The 26,727-nt window shown below is 34.9% G+C and overlaps 1 protein-coding gene across 5 annotated transcripts in view; it reads right to left on the bottom strand.

Annotated features, from left to right (window-relative positions):
- The window catches only part of LOC128999342 (caskin-2-like), a 242,594-nt gene that overhangs the window by 102,711 nt on the left and 113,156 nt on the right, over window positions 1-26,727 (bottom strand). For 2 of the 5 annotated variants that reach the window (XM_054425789.1, XM_054425790.1), the window contains exon 1: window positions 1,060-1,254. The exons of the other annotated variants lie outside the window; for them this stretch is intronic. The gene's annotated coding sequence lies outside the window, so the exon portion shown is untranslated. Of the gene's footprint in view, window positions 1-1,059; window positions 1,255-26,727 lie in introns of those variants that run through there. 5 annotated transcript variants of the gene reach the window in all.

Raw genomic sequence — 26,727 nt, 5'->3', positions numbered from 1 at the left:
AATTGGGATGAATACTGTTAAGTTTTACCGCGGCCATACCAAAATATGAGTAATGTAATAGTAATATTACCAATTACCATTACGTCTCCCCTACGTAAGCGTCCAGCTTCAACAGATGTTGTCTACATGGGTACCTTAAACGTGCGACAGCTGGTAACACAGATAAACAAACAACATTTTGTTTGTTTGATTTCCAAAATGTCAGAGGGGGCCTGGGTGTTTGTCTTCCAAATCGATCTGTTTTGGGCATGATCCTAAATTAAATCTATGTGGTTATCGGTTTGACACTATGAACATTTACCGGTAAAATGTTTTGAAGAATCGATAATAATAATTTTCGAGGGAGGTTTAAAAAAATTAAAAATCGAAGAGGTTTTGCGTCACATAATTAATGTAGTTAAAACTCGGTTGTCAAAATTATATTGCTTAAAATATTGTTTACAAGACCTTTAAAAAAAAATAAGACTGCTATGTATCGGATCCTATTTAAAATATTCTTGAACAGCCGTCTATTGATAAACCTAATTTTGGCTATTTTGTCAAACAATAGACAATAACATTTAAACGGTGCATTATTGAGCTACCCAGTATATCCTGGAAATCCCCAAAGGAACACATTCAAAACGTTAAATTAAATTTCAATCGTTACTATTCCGTACAATACATGTTTGAATGAGACAGTAAAATAATTTCAATTTTCCCCTGACAATTTCCCTGCTTCTTTAGTAATTTGGTGATTTTTTAAAATAAAAATCTGTATATTAAGCTAAAATTCCTAAGTTAACTTGATTGGCAAGGGTTTTACACTACTCCAATCGCTTTTCGGTTTAAAAAAAAAATCATTAAAAAAACAAATAGTACGAAGGATAATTTGACATTTTTAAATTAATATATTGCATTTTACATTAAGATTTCTAAAGCCGTATATCATACTTAAAATTGTATGTCGTGTTTTTAACTAGGCATTTGTTACTATTTAAATCAATATTACCGTTTGCCAAAATATCCAATCTCGCAACAACAATGGTAAACAAACTTGCGAACTCAATGTAAACAAACCTTTTTACCACCTGTCACTCCAAGAAACCACACAACAAACTACAAAACCAACACGTTGCTTCAGTTCACACTAATACGCCACACATTTCGCGAATCGATTAAAATAAACAAAGCTACAACGAACGAGATCGATAAAACACAACAGATGTCGAATTGAGGTTATGTCATTGTTGTATCCACGACTCACTAGATCGTTGTTCACTGGTCGACCGACGACGCGCCACTGAAGCGAAGGCATTGGCTGACTGGCACGGCCACTGCCTCCGTTATCGAACGGACATAACCTCAAAGCCAGTACGATCTGTCGCCAGACATAAAGATTATATTAAATGACATGTCAGAGCTCAGAAGAAGCATCGATTACAGTGGCGTTGGCAAAGACTAGTTTTTGTACTAATACTTATAGAGGAACACACCGTAATTGGCTTGTAATTGTATTTATACGTGTTGGATTTATTCTTTAGTTTTTATCGATTTCTATTCTACCTATAGTGGAACCTCGATAACACGAACCTCAATAACAAACGGACCTTTATGACAAGATAAAGTACCCTTAATTTTACATTACTCTCAATTACATGTACTTAGTATTTACGTGTGTCACTTGTTACTGTACAAACCTCAGTAAGAAATAAAAATTACTAAGAAATATTATTTGATAAGAAGACTTATTTTATAATCCCCATGATATACTCGCTATCGAGGTTTTTCTGTACAACGTATGCTTAATACTTTAACGTATTTTACTGTGGACTGTGTACAACAAACAAATTTGTCTAGACACTAAACTGTAAATTTTTTTTGTGTTACGGCACATGACACATGTTATTATTTCAAACATTTATCTTAGAAACCCTAAAGTCGTTGTTTTCAATAGCTTACTACATACAGTACCACCACTTAGCAATGAAGTGCTTACATTCGAACACTTGCATCCAAAAAAACCTCATGCTATGATAAACGTTCAAATTAATTTAAATTGTTATTGTGTCATAAACGGTTCGTTCAATTTCACAAAATGTTGGGTTGATTAATCCTTGAGCCAGTTATGTTTAGTGATATTGTACGAAAGTGTACATCTTCAAGAAATACTGAATGCTAATTTGACGACAATTTTTAAATATTCAACGCAAAAGAACAGAGGACAAACTAAGGAACTCAAATGAGTTGCAGTTTCTGAAATACAAGAAAATCACGCCAATTTTTATACAATAACACATTACGTCTTATGCCCGGTTCTCCCGCTTCGTCCGCAATGTCTACATTTTTTTCATTACAGGTTCACACCTAGGTAATTCTCCACGCTAGACCAGTGAAAGCGAATATAATCAAGCAAAGCGAATTGTACAAGAAACTACAGAACTTGTAGAACGGTAGAGAACGCCTCCGGTAGTTACCCCTGGATACGTGGTGTTTCGTTTGCACACTGGTCTATAGTCTGTATAATGGAACCTGTCAGCAAAAACTTCGCCTACCTAGGACTGACCCGGTACTTAAACAGTAGGCCAGTCCCCTGGTAGACGTAGGATCAGAGACAGGTTGTGGTACCAGAAAACACTACAGTATACCTTTAGCATGCAACGGCAAAATATATAAATATTTTTCAAACAAATTTCAATTTTTAGTCAAATTTTCTAATAGACAATACCGCTGTGCCGGTGTACGAAGTATATAGCCTAATAATAATGTTATCGGGGAAAAGTTCGCAAAATTTACAGTACTTTGTAATGATCGTTCTTCGACTTATAACAATGAGCTGTAGATTCTAGAACAACAATAAGATACTCTAAATAAGATTACTCCAACCCTAGAGAGCGTTGCATTTTATAAAATTTAATTAAATATGTCGAAATTGTTTTTGAACCGCAACTCCAGATAGCGGTGAGTAATTGGTCTACAGTCTGTGGTACATATCAGCATAGATTAAAGGAGTATAGACACTACTTTTATCTATGATAGCAGTAGCGAGACTATACAAAATTCTTCGTTATTTGATAAGTGTTCTGTCCTACTTACAAAAGTCCTACAATCTTTTTCTTTCTTTCAAGGAACAATGTATCGAACAAATAACTCCCTCACAATTTCTTGTTCATAAAATCCTTAAACATTTTTTGTCCTCGAACCATCATAGTTTTGATCAAGAGTTAGCCTACAATATATTGTACTATAATTACAATGATAGAATAAAATGTGTTAAATTCAGGTTTTTTATTATAAAAATGTAAACGGAAACAAAATAAGAGAAAACACAGAGGAAGTTCAGCAGGTGTAAAGAAGCTAGGGATGAAATCAGTTGGAATGTGTCCAGATTCGGGAATCCCGCACAGTGTTGTCAGATCATTTAGGGAAGATATAGAGAAAATGGGTAGAGGGGTAGTGGGGGTGAGGAAACTTCTCGCGCCAGAACAATAATCTACCCCTCGCCGTCCCACAACTACCTGCTACCCTGCAGGAGTGCCAACCGAGAAATGTTGAAATTCCCTGCGACGCGGCACAAATTAAACTTCCTGAAAATATAATAAATAATTTATTAAGGATATACAATTATTGTGACTACTAGCATCTTTTAATCTATGCTACTAGTTAGAGGGAAATAAAGTGAATTATTTGGTGGGAGCTCAATGTTTCAAAACACCCGAGTTTGGTAGTTCCTTTTAAGACGGTGACACACTATCGATCTTTTCCCCGAACAAGACCCCGAACCGAGCAGGGAGAAGGGAGAAGGGAGGTCGAAGGGAGGATGTTCGATAGTGTGTCACGGGTCCGTACACCGATCAAGACGCCGAACAAGACATCAGGCCGAGCAGGGAGACGAGCGCTCTGGAGGCGGTTTTTTGGCGAAAGATCAAAGAAAAGATCGGTCCGATGTACGGTCCGATGTACGATAGTGTGTCACGGTACATTTTTGCCCCGTACATCGTCGCGAGCGCCGCACCGAGCGGCCGCCTGCGCTAGCATTGATAGTTCCGCGCTCTCACTCGCACACACTCTCTATCTCTCTCCAAACTTCCTTTTGCCGCGCTCGGTAGAATTCGTCTGGTCTTGGTCATGTTCGGGGAAATGTTCGGAGTAAAATTTTGCTGATATTTATCTCCCTTCTCCCTTCTCCCTGCTCGGTTCGGGGTCTTGATCGGGGAAAAGATCGATAGTGTGTCACCGCCTTTAAGTAAAGACTTTTACTGTCGTGGCTTATGTTTGAAGTTATATTTCCCAAACTAAAGTAGCCTTCAGTTTAAGTATTCGTAAAACAATTTCATATTCATTAGAATTTGAGACCCTAGATAAATTAGATCTATGAAACAAAGAAATGTCAACCCTTAATAAATGTATCAAGTGCATGAAGTATGAAGGTACTAGAATAACTTCATATCTGTGAAATTTTACTTTTTATCAATCGGTCAATAAAGACATACATTTCGGACGTATTGTAACTATTGTCACAAAGGTAACGTGGAGGAGAACCTGTAATACAACACATCAAAACACTTTATGCCATCATATTCAAAATACTGTTGACTGAAGAGCCAAACCAAATCCCTATGTTACTATTCCAAAATACTTTTCTGAAACATAATCATTTCGTGATTTCTAAAGAAAATCAAGTTTGGGATGGTAGGATTTCTATGGAATGTGCTTATTCCGATTTATACAATACGGACATTATTATGCATTGATTTTGTAGAAGGGTTGAAGGGTTTAATATAGATTTGATAAGGAATGGGAGAATTTCTATCCAAAATAAATCAACATTTTAATATCCCCAAAATACAGCTCTAGAACTAACAATTCAATAAGAATCACATCTACAGTAAAGAATCTTAAGTCCATACCAAGTACTCATCGTGGATCACACAACAACAATTGTCAATAATGACGGTGGACCGGCGAGGGACAATAACAACAATAAAACAACAATAGACAATCACTACATGACATTAGCATCTACTGGGGGTAGGCGTGTAATAACACCCTTAACACCTGGACAGTGAACAAATTGATATGTGCGCTTGAGCACATACAATACCCACGTGCAGCAGACCTACGTGCTCGGCGAATAAATCCTGTTTGTTAATGCACAACTAACAAGTAACTAACTATGTTCCGAGATAATTAAGACTTATTCTTATGCACTTCTTATGTGTAATTGTTGTAAACCAGTAGAAATTATAACAAAAAAATGTTTGAACTTTTACGGTTTCAAAGTTCGAAGTTTGCTCATCAAACTTCAAGAAGATTGTAAGACATAACACTCTAAAGCTATGGAGCAAATATATAGTGAGTATTTTACTGCTTTTCCTGGTTGATCTGCTTAACGCTTCAATTGCTTACCACTTTGGGCCTAGCTTGATAAAGGGCCCATATCTTGCTTTTAAAATCTTTGAATAAAATACACATTAAAACAATTTAAAATAACTTCTTGATCAGCATCGTACGTGTTACTAAATTTACTGAAGTATAAAATACGTCTATTAACGCTTGTAACATAATAATATAATATAACACTTATAAGGTTGACTCACAAGATGTAAATACATATAAACGATGTAAGTGGTGACAGATTTTGATAACTCAAATCATCATCAGACCCAATAGGTGTCTTACCATCTTTTATATGTATTTACCGTCTTATGAGTCCACATTATAAGTGTACATATATGTTACAAGTGTTGTTAGACGTATCTTTATGTACTTTCAGTATACTAGAGTTGTAAAACGTACTGAGTTCTAATCTTTTGTAAAAATTATAATACATTGAAATTGCTAAGTAAGAAATCTACTTAATCTGCTTCAAGTAGGCAAATCCTATTGTCTTGAAAATCGTTTAAAATCTGCAAACTCAATTCTATACATCTATCAAATATAGCAAAGGACTATTGTATTTCGTGACGAACCACACTTTAGGTGAACTTTCATTTAAATAGATACATTTGAAACTTAAATTACCTCCGCTGCAAACCTGCAGACTAAAAAAATTTATATATGAATTTGAACAGAGTGTTTTTGGTTTCTGAGTACATCCAAACGTAAAAAATGTTGTACCAATTGTAAGTTTTTCCATTAAACCTACGGTAATAGTTTATTCCCTATTTGAAAAATTCGCTAAAAACATCCACTGAATTTTTTTAACCTTTCTCAAAGAATATTGACAATTTCTCAACAAAGCATTGCACTCGGTGCACAGTGGGTAAAATCGGTTGAATTGGAAAGTGCACGAGAAGTCACTACCATATACAGCGTGGGCTGTCTGCCAGACTTACCTGTACAACTGTTACGTAAGCAGGCATAAACACTAAACACTAAACAACCCCGGTGGACAGTTAAAAATCGTTAAATATTACATTACCATATCCTTTAGTGTCAGTTTCTATCTCAGAGCTTGCAGCAACAGTTTAATCAGACACCCGCATCATTTGAATGGAGTTCAAACTGCCGAGTCTTTGAATCAAAGCAATGTGTTCACTTGGTTGATTGTATTAAGAGTCCTTTGGCGCTTAATATTTCAATAATTGATCGTTCTGATATTTAATGAGTAGTTTAATCTTGTTAACACACTTTTTGAGAAAATTTTATACAGATTTTGAATGGGATTTTGAACGAGCTTAGTCAAGTACAAAAGAGTTAATCGAATTGATTCAGGAAAAGGTTTAAATTATCAAAATAAGTAGAATGAAGTAGCTGATCTGCGTAGTTTTATTACTAATAAAGATAAGCTGTTCCTTAAGCCACGACCATTAAAAACGTCCATTTATTGAGGAGGAACAGTTACAAACCATCAAATAGCTTCTAGCTTATCTCGTGCTTGAACCAGCGCCGTTCTTACTGGGGTCACTTAGCTACCTAGCGTTTATAGAAACAAAACTCTTTTAAGACAATAATAGTTCAAACCGTATTTTATAACAGCCAAAACGTACGAATTGCAATTTAACAACATTTATACTTTAATTCATCTTCGACTTTTTATGTTTAAATGTAGTTAAAACTTACGAAACCCCAAATTATTTATCATAAGTGGATGCAAATTATCCTACAAACTTTGAGCAACTGAACTAGCTTACTACTACGACCAACTACAGGAGAGTAGTCAATTTAAAGCCTGACGTCAGGACAAAGACCCTCTGTAATCATCCAAATAAAAAACGGGAACCCAAATCCTGCAGACGGTCGAAATATCACGGACTTGATAGTAATTTAATCACCATATCAAAAGGGCAAACCCCTCTATAAGAGTAGGGTTCCGGTTATGGTAAATGGGTGTTGAGTTTAAAGTGAAAAAATATGTGATGTTAGACAGACAAAAATATAATAGTACACTAAAACTAAAACTTACTCAAACCTTCTATTGAGACGGCATCAACATACCTGAAAAAAAATTTAAATAATAAGTGACACTGAAATATTGTACATTATCAAAGTCATTATTTAATTGTAGCAACATTTTACAGGATAATATTTCCATATAAAATACTGTAAATGAACAATTTTTTTTGTCCTAGGACACTAGGCACCCGCCCGGGATTTTTCCACATTACTTCAGGCTAGACATATGGATTGCAGCATTATCACTAAAAGATGAAATCCATTGGTGATTTGGCGGGATTTGAGCCCGGGACCTCAGGTACCGCAGTCCCGCGCTTCAACCACTACACCAGCTCGATCCCCCTATAAAGGGACAATGCTTATAGACGATATTTTACTTTAGTGTCCAAATTCAATAATATTAATTCAATAATAGATTTTAAAAACAACAATGGTGAACAAGTGCGAACATTTCAAAACTTCAACAAAAAAACTGAAACTCTTTACATTGCGATAGATCACGAACATAAGTTACTCGAAAATATTATATGTTTCTTTTCAAGTTTGGTCCAAGTTGAACAATCTATATGTTTTCTAAGATGAAAAAAAATCATGATTAGCAAACTGAGTAACACTTTCTACCATTGGAAATAAAATTGGACATTCTACTACTTTTTATGCCAAAAACGTTCAGTGGGTAAATGGTTGGGGGTAACTAACTATGAGTTTTAAAGGGGAAAATTGCAAAAAAATCTAATTACTAAACAGTAGAATTTACAGAGTTGGGGCAACGATCACACAAGACCAAGTTTGTCTTACATGTTAGTCCATTTTGTTGAAGGTTAGAATAACTATAACAAGTAAATTAAAATTAAAATCGGTTTAGCCATTTGAGTTAAACTCAGAATATTCCGTTATTTCGTGGGGGTTTATAGAAAAAATCACCACTAAATATAGTGTATTTTTTATAATACTGCATAAACCGTAAAAATATAAAAAAATCTTGGGAGAAACCTTGGGTTAGTACCATATATACCGAAAGTTATCAAAATCGGACCACATGAATAGTCTAAAGCTCTGTACACGCACACACTCACACAAACAGACTTACCTTCGGAAAGGACTTTTTAGTGGTACACCAAAAACTAATACTGTATTTCCACCCAAAACTCAAACTCGAAAAACACATTGTTTATATACTTTGTACAGTGAGAGAAAGTAAGAAATGCATGGTTAAATTCTTATAACAGCGATGCACAGAATATAAATTACATGCTCCAGACATATAGGACATATGATAGGTGTAGGAAGACGCCGACATTGTTGTGGAATAATGAAGAGTATATTGCATCCGAGGCAGGGGAAACCTTCGCAAAATGAAAAATGGCTTTTCGATCCAACCTCAAATATGTAGCCCAAGTATTGGGATTAGGATTTACTTTTTGCAGCAGTTTATTTAGGGCGACAGATACAGTAATATATTTTAAGTTATAATTACATTTTTGATTGCAAAAAGGAAATAAAAATAAGTTAACTCAATTCATTGATGTGATTGGTTCTAATACATTGAAGATTTTAATTGCACCAAGATCCAATTTCGATCCTATTCGATTAGATTAATGAGTAATAAAGAACATAAATAAAGTGATGAAAATGTCTAGGCCTTAGGCCTGGTGTAAACATTATTTATTTTTTAACTGAACGAAAAACAATACACAACAGATTTATGTGGTTTACTTTTTTCAAAGTACTTACTTCAGACGTAAATGATGACAGAAATATGTATTACATTATTATGTTGAAAACTTGTTATTCGAGAATGATTTATTTAAAACACGTAAAAAATTAAAACCAATATTGCAGGTTTTTGTCGAACATACAAGAGATCAAAATAATTACTTTATTAATAATATTAAAAAACAAAATAAAAACTAAAACGACTTAGAAGATACGGAAGTTTAATTTTGAAATTTTAATAAATTATTGATGGTTTAAAATACACCACACCTCACCTCTTCAAGACATGGACATAGACAATTCAAAAATCATGTGTTATACGTAAAAAGCCAATTCCTGCAGCAATCAACAAATTATATTTCAATCAGAATAAAATTAATTAGAAATTAATTATACTTGCATAGACTATCTCAACAACATCTATTGATGGGGTTTTTTGCAATACCGATTGGAATTTACTTGTCTTCTCATGTAAAATTATAACTTTTCTATATTAATAATTTTACTTTCCCGCCCAAAAATAATTTTCGAGCGGAAAAGTAAAAACAATGTTAGAGTAATGGCTGCAATGCGGTCAGAAACTTGGCGCGACTTGAGACAGAGAACTTACGCATAAATCTGTCAGACGCTACCAACGTTGGTGAAAGAAATATGTACAATTAGGATGACTAAAACTCACGGTAGTTAACGCATGTTTGTAAATGCATATTTTATCATTAAAATAGTCCTAGCACAAAAATAAAATAAAACGTAAGCAATTACAAATAAGAAGAGAACATTTTCTTATACAACTAAAGCAGGGTTGATAGTTTAAAAACACACGAGATGTATAATGTATTTCACTAAAATACACTTTTATAATATTCCTTGTAGCAATACTAAGTACTCATTATTTATTGTTAGTTGGATATAAAATATGTCTCCCTGAAATTTTCACGAAAATATTTTATAAAAAATCCGACTAGTCAAATCTAATTTCGCTTAGTCTTTAGGTTTGCTGCGGCAGGGTTAACTAGCTAAGTAATAACCCTTGGTCCGCACCTTTAGCTGAAGGGTTTCCTGTTTATAAATCAAGGGATTAGCCTAAGGCAGATATAACTTTCTGCTACCTTTTGCTAAAAGTAATATTAGCATATTTAGCAAATTTGGAATAAAAACCCGTTCTCTTTGAACAGTTTGTTGTGTTAAAAACTATACAAATAATTGTTATACTGTATTTATCACAAAATAACCCAAATTTAGTTTCAAGTTTAAAGGATAGAATCTAATAATTCAATGTTATTCTAAAAGGGTAAAGTTATACAGGGAATGCCTTCATACAAACATAGTATGCAATACCCGCACGACAGGCAAGTAGCTGAATTGCGTTCTTCGGAATGAAGGCGTCCACAACAAACCGTGCAAAAATAGTACAGAACACACCTGACACCTAATAATCCATCGATAATAATACAACCAAAGGCTTGTAAATGAAAATAATTATTTTCAATTCTTTGGAAACAAATATGCAATACCATCCATAGAATTTAGATACAAGTTTCAAAAGAGTCTCAGTAAACAAAAATTTCCGTGAAGCGGTTTTATGATTTTTGTTACATCAATATTTAGTTTTAAATATGCACTTTATTGTCCTAAATCGCCCATAAATTGTATTAAAACATGGCTTACATAACAGTTTATATTAGGTCAATTTTGTTTAAGTACGCTCTTCATCTATTAGAACATACTATTATCTCAAGGTATATTATTTTTATAAAATTTGAATACAGTCGCAAAATCAAAATAAATTATTACACTAGAATTATTACACATTATTTACACTAGAAGTATTCCGTCGAATATAGTACCTGCAGAACTACTACTATATTCGACGAAATTCTTCTTTTACCAAATATTCCTTATTCGAGCTACAATTGGTTACACATCTTACAGATATATGCCTATTATCATCCTAGCATAAACACCGTTAGTATTCATTCTATACAAGTGATACCGTGTTGTTTCGTGTTTAAATGTCCCGTGTCGTGTACTATTATGTGTGAATTTTGATGTTTTTACGTATTAGCTGCAAACATGTTGCATTGCAACGTAACAAAATTGAAAGTAGACACAATTTTGGACTACTGACCGAAAAGTCGTAAAACACCTATCTTACATTTGTCTATTTTGGACACTTAACTGCAGAATAGTAGTCCCTCCGTCTAATGGTACCGATACTTTATTTTAACATATCTATTACTCAAATCACCCTTTACTATTGTCAATCAAATATCCAAAACCGTTTCCCTTCCAATCTACCTCACTCCTTTACCCACACATTTCTGGGCCGTAGAACGATTGGCACACATTTTTAGCCTATTTGGAATAGCACGACTGGCACAATCATTAGAGGGGATTAAGAAGGGCCAACCTGTAAGGTTCGGATAGGCACGATTGGCACAACAGACCGGTAAGGAAGTAGCAGCCAGGTAGCCAGAATGCGGGAAAATGGATATTGTTTTGTCCCCAAAAATGTCCTACTGTGGTGCTTATTAAAGTAAGGAAGGTGTAACTTTGCACGACAAATCTGCAGCTACGGTCACTGCACTAGCTGGATCCAAATAAAACGACCCTAACGTAACCTAACCTAACCTAACTTAACTTAACCTAACCTAACTTAACCTAACCTAACGTAACTTAACCTTTGAAAATACGCGATATTACCGACAAATGACTGTAGTAGCAAAGTTGAAGGGGAATTTTAAACTTCCCGTTTAATTCGATGGCGTCTACCTGGTCGAGCGGTTGTGCCAATCGTGCCTTTTCCAAGCAGACGAGTTGACCCTACTTATTCCGCTCAAATGATTGTGCCAATGCTGCCATGGGCAGAAGATCCAAAAACGTGTGCCAATCGTCCCGTTCCCCATTTCTGCGTACCAAAGTTTCACAAAACCATTCCACTAATGGTATACCCCCCCCCCCTGGAGGGGTTCCATGCGAGGGGGTTACGGGTTATAAGGGCGGGGTTCGCGTGCTTGTATATTACCAGTAATGCTGCCCTGTTACCGCCTATAATGCGATTGCATCCTAATATACTGCACTGCACTCTATACTCCATTTCTTGCCACATTGTGGTTTAGACTATACAAAACATGTCAACAACCCTTATCTAGGGTAAGCAATGTAGTAACTGTGATATTTTACGAGGAAAATCACAAAAGTTACAATAACAGGAAAATCGCCGTTAAAAATAAATACCCCCGCCGCAGCAAACCTGCAGACTAAGCGAATTTCCATTTGCCTGATTGGATTTACACTAAAATGTCTACTTAAAAATTTAACGTTTATTTCCTATTAAAATATAATTAGTTTAACAGGTACTTAGGTTTGCTGCATCAGGGAGGGTAAAACTGCTTTTTTTGTAAAATGTTAATAGTTAGTAAGAAATAAAAACATTTTCCAAATTTGATCAAAATATGTTCATAAACAAGCAAACTACAACAGTTTACTTGTTCTCCATAAGAATAACATGGGAATTAAAAATTTACATTTTTTTGGAATTTTCTCCGTAACCATTAGGCGCATAGTAACACTTCAATATACTAAATTATTTGTTTTTTTAAGCTCTACAAAATGGTTTGGAAAGATTTTGCAAAATTTTATGTTTTTTGGGTCAAAAATGGGAAAAACCTATTTTTACCCCATAAAACCCTCTCATAGCCTGATCATGCTGGTTCGCGAACTCGTTCAAGTTTATCCCGCCTTACACCTTCAAACCAAATTTCATCAAAATCGGACAAAAATTACTCAAGTTATAGTGCGGATGGACACACATATATATATATATATATATATATAAAAATTTGAACGAATGATGTTTTTGGCCTCTGGGGACATCAAAATGAAAAAGTAAATCTGTCCCGGGCCTAGGTCTTACCATGAGACCTACGGTAATAGCTACTTCCCTATAGGGAAATTCGCTAAAATGAAAAATACCTAGATATATTGTAAATTAGTACCCACATACCAAATTTCATCAAAATTTTACCACAATGTCCTGTAGCTTTGTAAACATCCACTCACACACTGATTCGAAACCCACTTTTTGGGGTTCAGGGGGTTCAAAAACGGATATATCCACCCAAAAGTATAACTCAATTTTGAATAAAACAATTCTTTCTCCTTATATTGTATGGGGTGGGGGGGGGGGGTATTTTTCGTTGAGTTCTGCAAGTAGCAAATCTCAAGAACTAGATTTTAACTTAAACTTCATTAAACGAAGCTACAATTCTATGCTATGTATCTATAAATTTTATAGAAGTAGTCTTCAACCCCAAGTAAAAGTTACAAACGGTTACATATACAATTAACAAAATATACTTTGAATGATGATTTGAGAATCTTTTTAACGATTAAAATAAGTAAATTATCAGTAGAAATTTTCCGACCAGGACACATACACGGTCCGATACAGAAGAAACGGCGCCAATGATACTTACAAACACAAGTCATGTGTTATGTGTTGGTTACACAGGTAAACACATTACTGCCAACATAACAGCGGTAAATCATCGTACAGTCGCGCTATGGGAAACACACTGCATCAGTACAGCCACAACACTGTATATCATAACTACAAACAGCGTGACCTTCTGTGAGTTATATGAGAACATTCGTACAAACTAGTTCTAAAACTGGAGATTAGTGACCTTAAAAGAAACAACTGAATGTTTAAGACAAGTTACAATTTCCGAAGAGATTTTTGTCATACCAGTATTAGTTTTTTTCTTATAGAACATATTCCATACAAGAATCAAAGCTAATTATAATTGTGCGATTAAAATAGGTCTACCTTAACCCTTCTTTATTTTGAGACTTTTTAATGATGAATTACAAGGTTATATGACTAGTCTATGATTTGCAATACACAAAACGCTGATGGAATCTTTAATAAAGGCCTATTTAAGTTATTTATAAGATTCTAAATCTAGCTAGAATCATGGGTAAATAGAGGGAAAGGAAATTATAAATCGAGAATTGCAACTGGTTACATTTAGAGTTGTTAAAAGACAACTAAACAAAAACACGAAATTAACAATTCTAGCAGAATCATTTAGTAAAATTGTCTTCTTCTGATTTATTACAATGACTAATACATGATAGCATGTGTTTAATATACACTACAATATGGGTTAATATGAGGATTAAACTTAATAATAGAATGCCTATAGTCAAAGGGTATTATACAGCCAATAGACAATTTAAAAATATTCTAACTCAAAGTATCAAGACCTACACTAAACTCTGACGAAAAATTTAAGAAACTACCAAAACACTCTTGTAAAACGACATTGAAAACGAATACTGGGAGATTTAAAAATCCCATGTAGTGATACGCTATTAGGGGAGGTTTGTGTATTAAAGGGTGTATTTATTTATACCCCATGTTGATGACAGGTACAGCAAGACTGCAGTGCTGGGGATGACAGTCGGGGTGATTACTGCAGACTACAGTCCTCTTGAATATACAGGGTGGTGGTGAAGTAGGGGGTGTAAATGTGTACGTTTATAAATTGCAGAAAAATGTGGAATGTCATAATATTTAGCTAAGTCGAGGACAATTTACTTAAAAACTAAATTATTTGGGTAGCCGAATGGTAACAGTACCTTCAAATCTGAAGGTCACTGGTTAAATTCCAAACGAGATTGTTACTGGACCCAAATGTGATTATTATTGCAATTAATTATCCTATATATGAAAAGTGACAGGCCATGGTCTGGCTAATTTTCGTATAAAAACTTAAAAAATACTTAGAAAGTCAACACACACAAAATAAAATAAAAATTATAATCACACAATCACTATGAAGACGATTGGTGACGTGATTTGGAAATCATATATTTTTTATATATTATTCATAAATAATACGTTTTACGTTTCAGTCCTTAATTGGATGGTGACTAATTTATATTTCAGTTGTAATAATTTATTGGCTACATTATTTTTCAGACAGGCAGAATAGTCATAATATATAGCCTACAGTTCATAAATTAAACAATAACAAAACTTTATTTTATTATTTATTTATTAGGTTACTAACCCTAAAAGACTAAAGTTAAACGAAAATGTAGCATGTTTTAAATTGGTCCAGTCACTCTATCTTGTTTGAATAAATATTTTTATGGGGATTCCAATCGTGTTTCCCAAAACGTAGGTTACCGAGTAACTATAATTACTTTACAAAGTAAATGACGAAACTCTTGACCTAATAAACTTGGTGAGAACAAGTGAGAGTTTGTGTCAAGAAGCAGCAAGTACTAATCCCACAGGATTACCAGGACTCGGAATCCAGGACCAACGTGATCCAGGATTTGTCGCCTGGATGTGTCAGGAATACTAGTGTTTGTTCTAAAATGGGTAATTTTTTAATAAAAACTTTTATCAAAGTTGTCTCAATAATCTTATACGATCTTTACGTATTGTTAATTGTAAGATAATAACTACTATGTAAACAATTGTTATAAAGAACGCACATTAAATTTGGCCAAACATAAAAATGGAAGCGCCTGAAATCAAGAGGGCAAACCGCAGCATGAGACTGTTGTGTGGTTGATCAGCCACGTTTGAAGGCGTCACTTCAGGCGTTCTAGATTACACTTACTTGTGATATTCTAACGATATGTATAGAATATTATGTATACGACTAGGTAGTGTAGCTGAACTTGCAGAAAGTATATGGAAATACGCCTAAAACACTCTTGAAACATGTATTTACACTTGTACTGTTAACTTAAAAGACGGTTAATACATAGGATGGTAGCTAGTGATCGATTTCGACTGGACACCTAATTCAATATTTCCTCTGTAGCTTCTTTTGGTGGCTCAAATCGACTGGGTTCATTTTTATTCTAAAACTGTATAACAGCGTGGTTTTGTTCAATCCATAGTCAGATAATAAATATTACTGTTAAAGACTTTACTAATTTCTTCAAGACATCAATTGCTCTCTCAATCGTACCACAGTGTCTATTGATTGGCAGAGAAAATAATAGACTTTTTACAATACTACCAGTATAAAGCATAGGCTCCTCTGATATCGCGGCGTTCAATGTGACAACGTCGCACCGGCCGGTCTGTTGCCATGGCAATAACAGTAATAACAAACATCTAAACTTGCGCAGAATGGTCCGGGGCAGCGGTGTTGCCATTTTTATCTCGCCAGTCTTGTATTAGAGGAAGCTATACATTACACACACTATACATATTTTGTGTACTATACAACATAGGCAAGTGACCTCCACATATCATGTCTGGCCAGACATGTTATCTGTCCATCACACAACACGTGGTCGACGCTCCTCACTTCTCACACAACCTTGACGGATTATCAACCACGAAATCTCAGTCAAATTACCTCCAATTTCTCACTCCTGCCTGTGGTAACATGATATCGCGATTAGTGGAGGATAGTTATAGTTTATTTATAACATTCAAAAAAATAGTTTAACAAAAATTTTCTTAAATTTTGTTACGACCTCTTTAGAACCTTGATAAAATGTGTAATTACTTTTGTAAACAGATTTCATCGTACAAAAGTTATATTTATTGTAAGACTTTTCGAAGAGAGGTCAAATAGAGAGACAATTAGATTTACAGGTCAACCATGAAATAGAATAAGTTTGCGTTGTTAATCAAATTGAGAGTTTGTGTCAAATCCGTTTCTATTGCTGAGACAATAACGAATATACTGTAGTGAAATTTCTATTTACCTGTTTGGATTTTCATTGCACTCAAATATTTGTTTTTGAATGCCAAAATTATTCTCTATTAAAATAACATAATTCTAATAAGTACTTAGGTTTGCTGCCATAAGGAAAGTAACGAAGTGTGTGTGTGTATTTAAATGTCAATACCTTAGTACGAAATAAACATTGTAGTCAAACTTTATCAAAATATATCCCTGAATCAATTTATTCACCTTTTAGAATGCAATGGACATTTGAAATTCACAGCTAATTGGAATTTTCTCCGTAACCATTAAGAATTGTGTTTTGGCGTAAATTTGTACTGGGTCCAGGTCAATGAGACGAAACCCATAATATCCTTTATCATTCGCTTAAACTACAATAAAAATAAATACTGTATTACACACGATGGTTTTAACCTTCAAAACCATTTCATAACCTTATAATTACAAGTTTGTATAATTTTTTGAATAAAGTTTAATTCAGTTATAACCAGAAGTCACCAGTTTCTCAACCGACTAACACCACCACTGTGAAGTGTAGAGTGGAGACAACCCTTATACCGTACACGCCCCCGGCAATGGTAGAAGTAGGCCTAATTAGAACAAAACTTGAGTGTTCACCTCACCCTGCATTCCTCTCAGACTGACGGTTCCAGCTGTGTGTTTATTACTTTGTGGAAAACTGTTAAATAAAATATTCTACAGACTTCAAAGGTATTATCAGGTAACTTTAATGAATTTTTACTGACTAAATTTAGTAATACAATATAAACAAATGGAATGATTAATATGATTGTATAATATATAAAATAAAATAATTTATCCCATTAGCTTGTCAACACTCCTTATCATGGGTAAGAGGTAAGGGAAATCACAAAGTTGCAATAACTGTTGAACAGCAATTTTCACAGTATTGAGGGTTGTATCATTCTGTTTTCCTCCGGGCCGTACAACGATGCTGCTATATACTAAATTATTTGGTTTTTAGCTCAAAAAAATTGACGAAATTGTACATATTTAGGGTCAAAAATGGGAAAAACAAAACTTTACCGCTAAAAACCCCATTCCCAAAGTCCGATCATGCTAGTTCGCGAACTCGTTCGAGTAAAATGTGTGCACAAAATACAGAATTTCATAAAAAAATTAGATTTCAATCGGATAGTATTTTTGGCCTCTGGGGACATTAAAATGCAAAAGAAAGAGGTCCCGGGTCTAGGTCTTATCCTTATCATGAAATATACTGTTATAGCTTATTCCCTATTTGGGGAATTAGCTAAAACAAGCTATAAACAATGAGTTGACCTCTCAGATTTGCTTGATAAACAACATTTTTGCTTTGAAATTTCACTATATACAAAAATCACTTGGAAGTTCGTTCATTCCTATTCTGAAACTGGCAACAATTTTAATATGTACACGAATTATCTCCTCCTACCCTATCTATAGTATGTCATCACATTACAACTGAAAGGTTTTTACTATAGTTTCACAACCACTCCAAGTATAAACAATACCTCGCTAGCGGCGTATCCAAAGACCGTTGTATCCCAAAGTACTGCTGTAAGGTCACTGACCTCAGCAACAATGCTTCAATGTTGCCGGCTCAAGTATGATAATATATTCCGGATAGGACTACTGTACGGTCCTTGTATACCTTGAGGAACACTGATAGTGTCTGTCTGTCTGTCTGTCTGTCTGTCCGTCTATCTGTCTGTCTGTCCGTCTGTCTGTCCGTCTCTATCCGTCGGCATCATCTGTGAGTTCACGGAATGTTAGTTTGTTTAGGGACTGAGAGTCAAGCCTGTCTATAAGACAAATTGGTACTTACGTATTAAACGGAGGCCACATTTTGTCAGCGCGCTGCGGCGGTTATGTTAGGTTGGGTTATCGTAAATATTATGTGTGTAGGACTTTCCTCGCTTCGTTATGAATCGATACCAGACGAGTTATACTTTCTATTATGATAACCCAACCTAACATAACCGCCGCAGCGCGCTGACAAAATGTGGCCTCCGTTTAATACGTAAGTACCGACAAATTATAATATTATCAATGTTTTCACTATTTTTTTGTCAAACGATAAGGTAGTCGATATTACCAGATATTAACCCCGTGTGACTTTTATGTGTCTAGGGCTACGCTAAGGATAGTGAATGCCAAAAAAGAACTCAAAGAAAGAATCAGGAGAGCGTCTGTAGAAATAAATTGTCTTATTTTAGGTTATGTCTGGTCTGAACTGTAATTTAGACTTTATTATTCGTGTGCAAATAATGGAAAACGGAAAACATATTGGTACTAGGTAATCTTAAAAACTTGCAATGATTTCCTTTCTTTGACAGTCATTTCATCGGTTAAAGTGGAAAAAAAGGTTTTATGGTTGTTTAAAGTTGTAAAGAATTTTTATAAACACCCTGCATTTTGAGTAAAGTTATAAAACATTTGTTCATATAAGAAAATCTCAACGAATGAAAAAATTCTATTTCCCTTCCACAGTTGCGACAAACTGACGTTTTCAGGACGCGTCAATCTTACTAAAACCACTTCTTAAGTGCTTCAGACTGTGAAGGTGGGAATTTGCGACGAATGGAGCATTAGAATGTGATTGCCTCTGTGAATGTGTCGTATAAAAGCGGGAAATCTTTCAGAGCAACTGCTTCTTATGTGTTGAGACTCGGTAAACTATTTTATGGCGTAGTAGCGTGTATCGACACATATATAATCATAGTGCACACCGATTATTGATATACGGTATCGACTAGTGATGTGTCGGTTCCGAATTTTAGCGGTTCGGTTCCGGTTCGGTTCTTATCTGAAAACGGTTCCCGGTTCTTAAAAAAAAAAAATTCGGAATTGGAGAAAACTAAATAATTACACAATTTCTTTAGGGCACTTGAGTTTATTTTCAAATTAAAAATCAGTCCAACTCTGAATCTCAGTTGGGTGCAGTATGCAGATATTTGCTCACCTTACTGTAGGCTTGATAACACACAGTCTTTAAGCATAGATCTAAGAACAGTTTGAAAAAATATTTTATCTAGAAACTGAAATTATCCCTTTAGTATGTACAAAATTAAAATATGCAAACTTACAAAGCTATAATAGGCGCAAGTCAGCAGAATTTTAATCATTATAACTAACTCTGAATCTCATTTGGTTGCAGCTTAAAAAGCCGATTCAATGGCCACATGACCTGAAAGTCCTAGCTTACATATTAAATAAAAATAACCATACTATCGACTACTATCGATACTATCGACTATAACTATATGTGGATAACCAAATCGGAAAATTATAATTGTGTAAAAATTATATATATTGCATTTTTCGAATGAATAAACTACTAATATGATGAATTTAAATTTTGTAATGCGACGTCGTTGGTGAAAAAAATTAATTTCGTCAATAGTTAGATTTGTTTTCTATAACACTGGCAAGACATCCAAATACCCGTTTATACATTAAAACATAAGAGACCTTTACAAACTTACTTAAATATTATATTAGTTTAAACTACAGTATGATCATTTAGACTAGTCTTGGTATAATTAAAAGTGTTTTAAACCAAGGAAACCTAATTTTAGCTAATTAAGTATCAAAGATGTTTCTTATTAAATACTTGACCAAAACCCTCCCGCCGTAAGTTCAAAATCTTCAACAAAAGAAACACCGATTTTCCCGATCGACAATAAGAATCCAGCACAACAAAAGAATCCCAATAAAATCCTGTGCGGCAGGAATAGAAACAAGAAAGCAATCATGTTCGAAAAACAAAGGGAGATTTCTTTAGGGGTAAAAATAACACAATTCAAAACATAAACACAAACACATAAGAGAGACAAGGATGCTCTGGTGGAGAGGGAAGGGGGAGATGAGAAACATCTGTGGGGAAAGTTAGAGTTAGAGTCTCGGGTCAGCTGATTGTATTACGTAAACAAAACAGCTGATACAATCTACCACAGGAATTTTGAGGTTATGTTAACACATTTCCTTTGGTTTTGGTCGGAACGATGTTGTGGTTGCATTCATGTTGATTAAATTAAATTGTTTTCCAAATTTTAAGCTTAAACGTCTATTGATTCGTGTGTTGTTGAAAATAAATTCCTAGTAATGTTAGTAATAAAATATTTTAGGCAATGGCATGGGCATACTAGTATTATCGTTTATTATTTTTCATATGATAATATTGTGCGTTTGCTCTTGGTTGTATTGTTTTATTTTATAAATCAGCACGAATTGTTCAACTAATATTATACATAAAAATTTCACTTTTATGTTCAGAAAATGGGTTAGAAGGTTTTCAGGGGTTTCACTCGTCACTATTAATCGTTTGTAGACATTTTTCAATCAATTAAACCTATAAATGCTAATACATACAAAGAATGAAGACTCATTTGATTGAGTCCTCCTGGTGAGAGCTACAGAAGTTAAAAAGACAACAAGGCTCTTCATTTGAAGGTTGTCAATGCTGATAATAAATATAACTCGCATACCCATGCGGACATAAAAAAAAAACAGAAAACGATCTACACGAGCCTGAAGACGACTCCAGTGTTGAGTCTAAACTAGTTGCCACAACGCAACATTTAAGAACTACATAACTACTAGTATTTACATCAATTTATAGATTAAAGATTGTTTGAAATTTGAATTGAAGTGCTATGCAACAATAAAAGAAATTAAACTGGGTTTAAAGATTAGCTTAGGTAGTAAAGTAAGATGTATGTCTATTATATTTAATCTGTGCATAGATCAAGAATACATTTAGCCAACGATTGGAGGCATTTTAGACCACCCCTTGTGAAACAAACAATTTCAATTATCGGACCCAAAGTATTATTTGGTGAGAAGTCAAAAATACAGTATTCTTTGGTCCAAGAATCTGTTCAATTAAGTAAACTTCTATGAGCATTCAGACAATCTCTCAACATCACTTAAGTGTTAGTGAAACAGAATATTCGAGTTTCAGTGTTGTTGAGTCCGTGTCTAGGCGGCGGCAACGCCTAATGTTTATTCAGCGGATGTACACGTATCAATTCGACAAAACCGACATCGTCCGTGATTTTTTTACAATTCCGATCTGCAACAGGCATCATTTTGGATCGTTGTATATTTATATATTTTGGTTCGATCAATTCAGTAAGCAATGGTTTAGTTAGTTTTTATATAAAGTATTGATAATATAATCGTTTAAAAAATAATACTCGAACAATTGTAACCATGCAAAACAATGTAAATCTTGTACCATAACTTTTTTATTGAGTGTACCTAATAAAAATAACAACTCCGCTGACAAAATTTAATTTGCGATTTCACTATAGATGTAGCGAAAACTTCAACAAATTCAAAATGTTATAAGCTACAGTGTACGAAAAATAGCCAATGCTTTTGAGAGAGTTCAGCAAAACATTTATTATTTGTGGTTTACCGAATTCACCACCTCGTAGAAAGTTCTAAACCTTTAACCAATACTATAGCAGCTACCCGGCTCATTCCAAAGCGGTACATATTTTGTTTGAGACCCAATACCATCACTGCTTGTATTTTATGGGGTTTTCATTATGTAAAATATTTATATTCTAAAATTTGTTTTTATCATTGTTTCAATTTGATTATGGTTTCACAGTTGACTAGCTCATTCTAATTTAAAGATTTGGTTTTAGTATTTTTTTTATTTATCAGAACGCAATATTTAACATTTTGGTCCTTCGAGCCGGATCCAAACAAAATCCGAACGAGGGGTCTGAGTGACATGCATATCTCTGATTCGTCTGCTAAACAAGGAGGCCTTGGGATTTCAAAGGTCGTGTACAGTGAGCTATTCTGCGGCTAACCAGTGGTCGCCAAAACCGCGAACAGAAGTTGGCGATGTGTCTTTTGTTCGTGCAAATTGCAAACACCTATTTGCGGTTTGCGGAGGTTTGCGTTCTGGGTTTTTTGTTGTGAGATCAATGAGATTTCGAGGGTCAAACATTAATTCAACGTGTTTAGTCTATGTTATTCTTGGTTTGTTGGCTACTCATCACTAAATTAAAATTATACATAATTCACCTACTAAAAGATGTGGAGGTATATTTCTGGTTGAGTAAAAATAGTGGAGTGTTTAGTCTAGTTGTTCAACAATATAACCTCTTAAATTCAGTGAGTAGATGGCAGGTTTAACAGCCGCAAAAGAATCATCGCTGAAGATTTCATTGCTAGACATTTTTCATCTTTTGTATATCTGAAGCTTGTTTCAACGACTGTATTTTATGAGAAACTGTACATAAGTGAATGACCCAGCATATAAGTTAACAAACGAATACCTTTTATTTGGTTACAGTAGTTTTATAGGTGGTGAAATAACAAGATACCATAGTAATTATCAAATTACATAAGATCGATGAAATATTTTAACATTTTTCTCAAGAGATCCATGAACCTATGAATGATCGGGACTACAAACCCATCAAGAAGTGAGTATGATATTTAATAATACGATAAACGATAATAATACGGTAAACTAAACAATACTAACATTATTGTGCCTGAATATACCACGTTTGTGTGCCTTTGTATACCACCTCTACTTACTAAAACATGATCAGAAAAATCAAAACGCCAAAAGGTGGAGCTGTCAGAAAAAAAATAATAATCATCTTTATTTTTTTACTATTTGAATGTTTTTAGGAAAAGGTGCGAATGCCTAAATGAACAATGTTACACAGTAACTTGTCAAATTCATCTGAGCAAACAACAAACGGCACTAACCGAAAGGTACAGCGCCGTAGAACCAAGTCAATGGTGAATCGTGTATAGCTGCAATTTATTGCGAATAAATACCAGATTCAGAAATCTATACAATCATGGGAAAATTGAAAGAGTAACTACTGGAAAAAAGACAATAATATTTACTAGTTTTTTCCTTAAAAAAAAAAAAAAAAAATAATCCGAACGGTTACAAAGGGCAAGGACGAAGCTGGGAGTGACCTTGACTTGAGTACTGCAAGGACGATCCTAACAGGATGTACGGTCAACGCTCTACAGGCAGATACTTCTGTCTTGTGTGTGACCACAGAATAAAAGGTAGCAATACCCCCGCCGCAGCAAACCTGCAGACTATAGGGCAATTCTCTAATAAACTAATTTTAAATCACATAATATCTTTTGTTAGTACCAACTGAGTTGACATTTTGATGAAGTAAGAAAATGACAAAGAGAGCTCGCTGGAGACTTCGCACCCCCCTTAACACAGGAGGCTGCCAAGAGTAATTTTATGAGGGAAGAGTTGTACTGTCAAGATAATGTCAATAATTGATAACTAATGGCTAAACTCAACATTAAATGATAACAATTCATTTTCTGTATTTGAGACATAGGCTACCAATCTCTAAAATTAAAAATGCAGTTTGCTTGTAGTTTATGGGTAATAGTTTATGGGTAGGCCTATTAATTTATCAAATTTGGCTTATTTATTTCATCTTATCCATTAACATAAAAAACGTTTTCTTTTCCCCATAACACCATAACCTAAATACTCGTTAAACCTAAAGGTCTTTAAATAGGGAATAAATTTGATAATTTCAGGAATCATCTTGCAGCATTGCGACGGGGGTATTTAATAATCGTAATGGAACACGTCAGCAAATCCCTTATATGTCCGCGAATACGAAACAACTCAACGTTACCTATGAGTAAATCATTGTATCCACCCACCCCTATCCCCCCTACATTTCGTCAATCCTCTCTTCACCCTGTAGGCTACACTCTTGTTAACGAATCTGACATAATTACGCCGTTGTATCATCGACGCCCGCATTTCATACTACTTGACTTCTCCAGTGCCCTTACTTGGGTGGGTGTATAACACTCACGCCCGCACAGCCCAAGGGGAGATGATTTCAAGAGAATTCATTTTCGACTTCCGGAGGGATGTATAATCTGCTTCAGCGAGTGAAATTTATTTTACGTGATATGATGTAACGAATTTTTCAAAGTTGTAAGACAAGTAACGTCCTTTTCCACCTTCCCTATATCGTTAAAAACAATATAGGGGGATTGCTTTTGCCACACAGAGGATTTACAAAGGATAGATTATATTTGGCAACACAGGGAGTTACATTGATTATGGTTAGACGTTAGAGCTTCAACCATGAAAACATAAGTTGTAAATAAAGTTACATTTTTGATCAAAGCACTACCATTAGGACGTCGACAAAAGTGACAAATACATATTGCACATTGTATGCAGGTTTTATAATAATTGTGATAGTTGTGCAAAAGGTTATAAGAAAAAAAATTGATGTGACAGAAATTACAACAAACACCTACGAGGAAAAATATGATCTTCAACGGAAAGCTCTTTAAGACATGAAGCCTCTATTAATAAAACTGTGTTAAGTTACTAACGATGATAAAAGTTGCATTTATACACTAATGTATAATTTCCACGATGTTTATAAACCATAAAGGTAGTAAATGAAAAAAAAACAACTTGAATACTGATCGTAGAATAAAAGAATCAATTACTCGTCTTCTTTTTAGACACTTTTCCACCTGAAGAGATCAGATTCAAATTCTTAAAACGTAGTGAGACGTGGCTTGTACACTAACCGTGATGGGAAATGCCCACAAACATTCCTAAGGCCAGGCGCACACAGGCGATTTTGAGTTGCGCAACAGTTGCCCGACTAATCGGGGGACTGTTGCGCAACTCTCTCGGAGACTCTGAAGTCTAGCGACAGTTGAGCTGGAGTGCGCACACAGGCAACTTTTTAGTCGCAAATCTAGTCTTGAGACGTGTTGGAAATACATTCGTAACAGCGTTCCGAATGGATTTCAACGATACAGCCGTAGTATGTGCTTTGTTGCTGAAGTTTCGCGTGCGAAAGAAAAAGAGAAGATACTGGGTTCATCACATATATATAGTGAGCGACTTGTGAAAGGACAGTTTCAATGACTTTAAATATAGTCGGCCTCTTCTCAAACATCCTCATCAAGCACACTCATACTTGTAATTTTCTAAAATCTTCACACAACAAGAGAGCAAACACTAGTGACAGTTCTGACCACGAGTAGTTGAACTCCTGGGGTGAGACTGAGCGACACAGCGACTATTTAGTTGCATGTGTGCGCATCTACACTTGTTTCAATGGATACCAAACCTGGAGCGATAGTCCCGCAACAATTCAGTCGCAGAGCAGTCGCTGGCAAATTGGGTCCGGGAACATCGGTTGCAACAGTTGCGCGACTGTCCCCAGACTGTTTTCTTCGTGTGCGCACTCCAATTTAAAACAATGTTGAACATTTTAGTCGGGCAACTGTTGCGCGACTCAAAATCGCCTGTGTGCGCCTGGCCTAAAGTGCATAAACCATCTTCTATAAAGTCATATTTCATCATCAAGACGAAAAAATCAAGGATAATATCAATTAATATATAAGCAATCCAGAGGCTAAAATGATTGATAATCTCCAAAACAAAAAAGGCCCAAACAAAATAACCTCGACTGATAAAGCCGTCTTAAAAAATTTAGCAGTATCATCTTCAAACAAGTTTGTACAAAATCCTGTTTGCAAGGTGCAGCTAAAGCCACTCTTCGTCTTCTCTTGATCTGCCGCGTTTGCACAATTGCACACTAGACCTTGCTGAGACCTTGGTCAGATCAAGATAACCACCAGATCCCGACCAGACCGGCTTCAGACTGTAGTACTACCACTATACTGCTTCTGTTCACTACAGAGCTGAGAACAGCGGGTGGCAACGACCTTCCAAGGTCGAACGTTACCAGAATCTTTTGTGTGTATTGTGTTTTGTCATTTTAACTTGCAACCAAATTTGATATGATGGCAAGGTTTAGATGGATGGCAAGTCTTTCATAGATTGCAAGACTTTCAAAGATACCAAGTCTTTAATAGACAGCAAGACGTTCAT

Source organism: Macrosteles quadrilineatus, unplaced genomic scaffold, assembly GCF_028750875.1.
Source record: "Macrosteles quadrilineatus isolate MER2022 unplaced genomic scaffold, UCM_ALF_1.0 Scaffold_8__2_contigs__length_117827958, whole genome shotgun sequence".
NCBI lineage: Eukaryota > Metazoa > Arthropoda > Insecta > Hemiptera > Cicadellidae > Macrosteles > Macrosteles quadrilineatus.
This window is presented reverse-complemented; position numbering and strand designations above follow the sequence as displayed.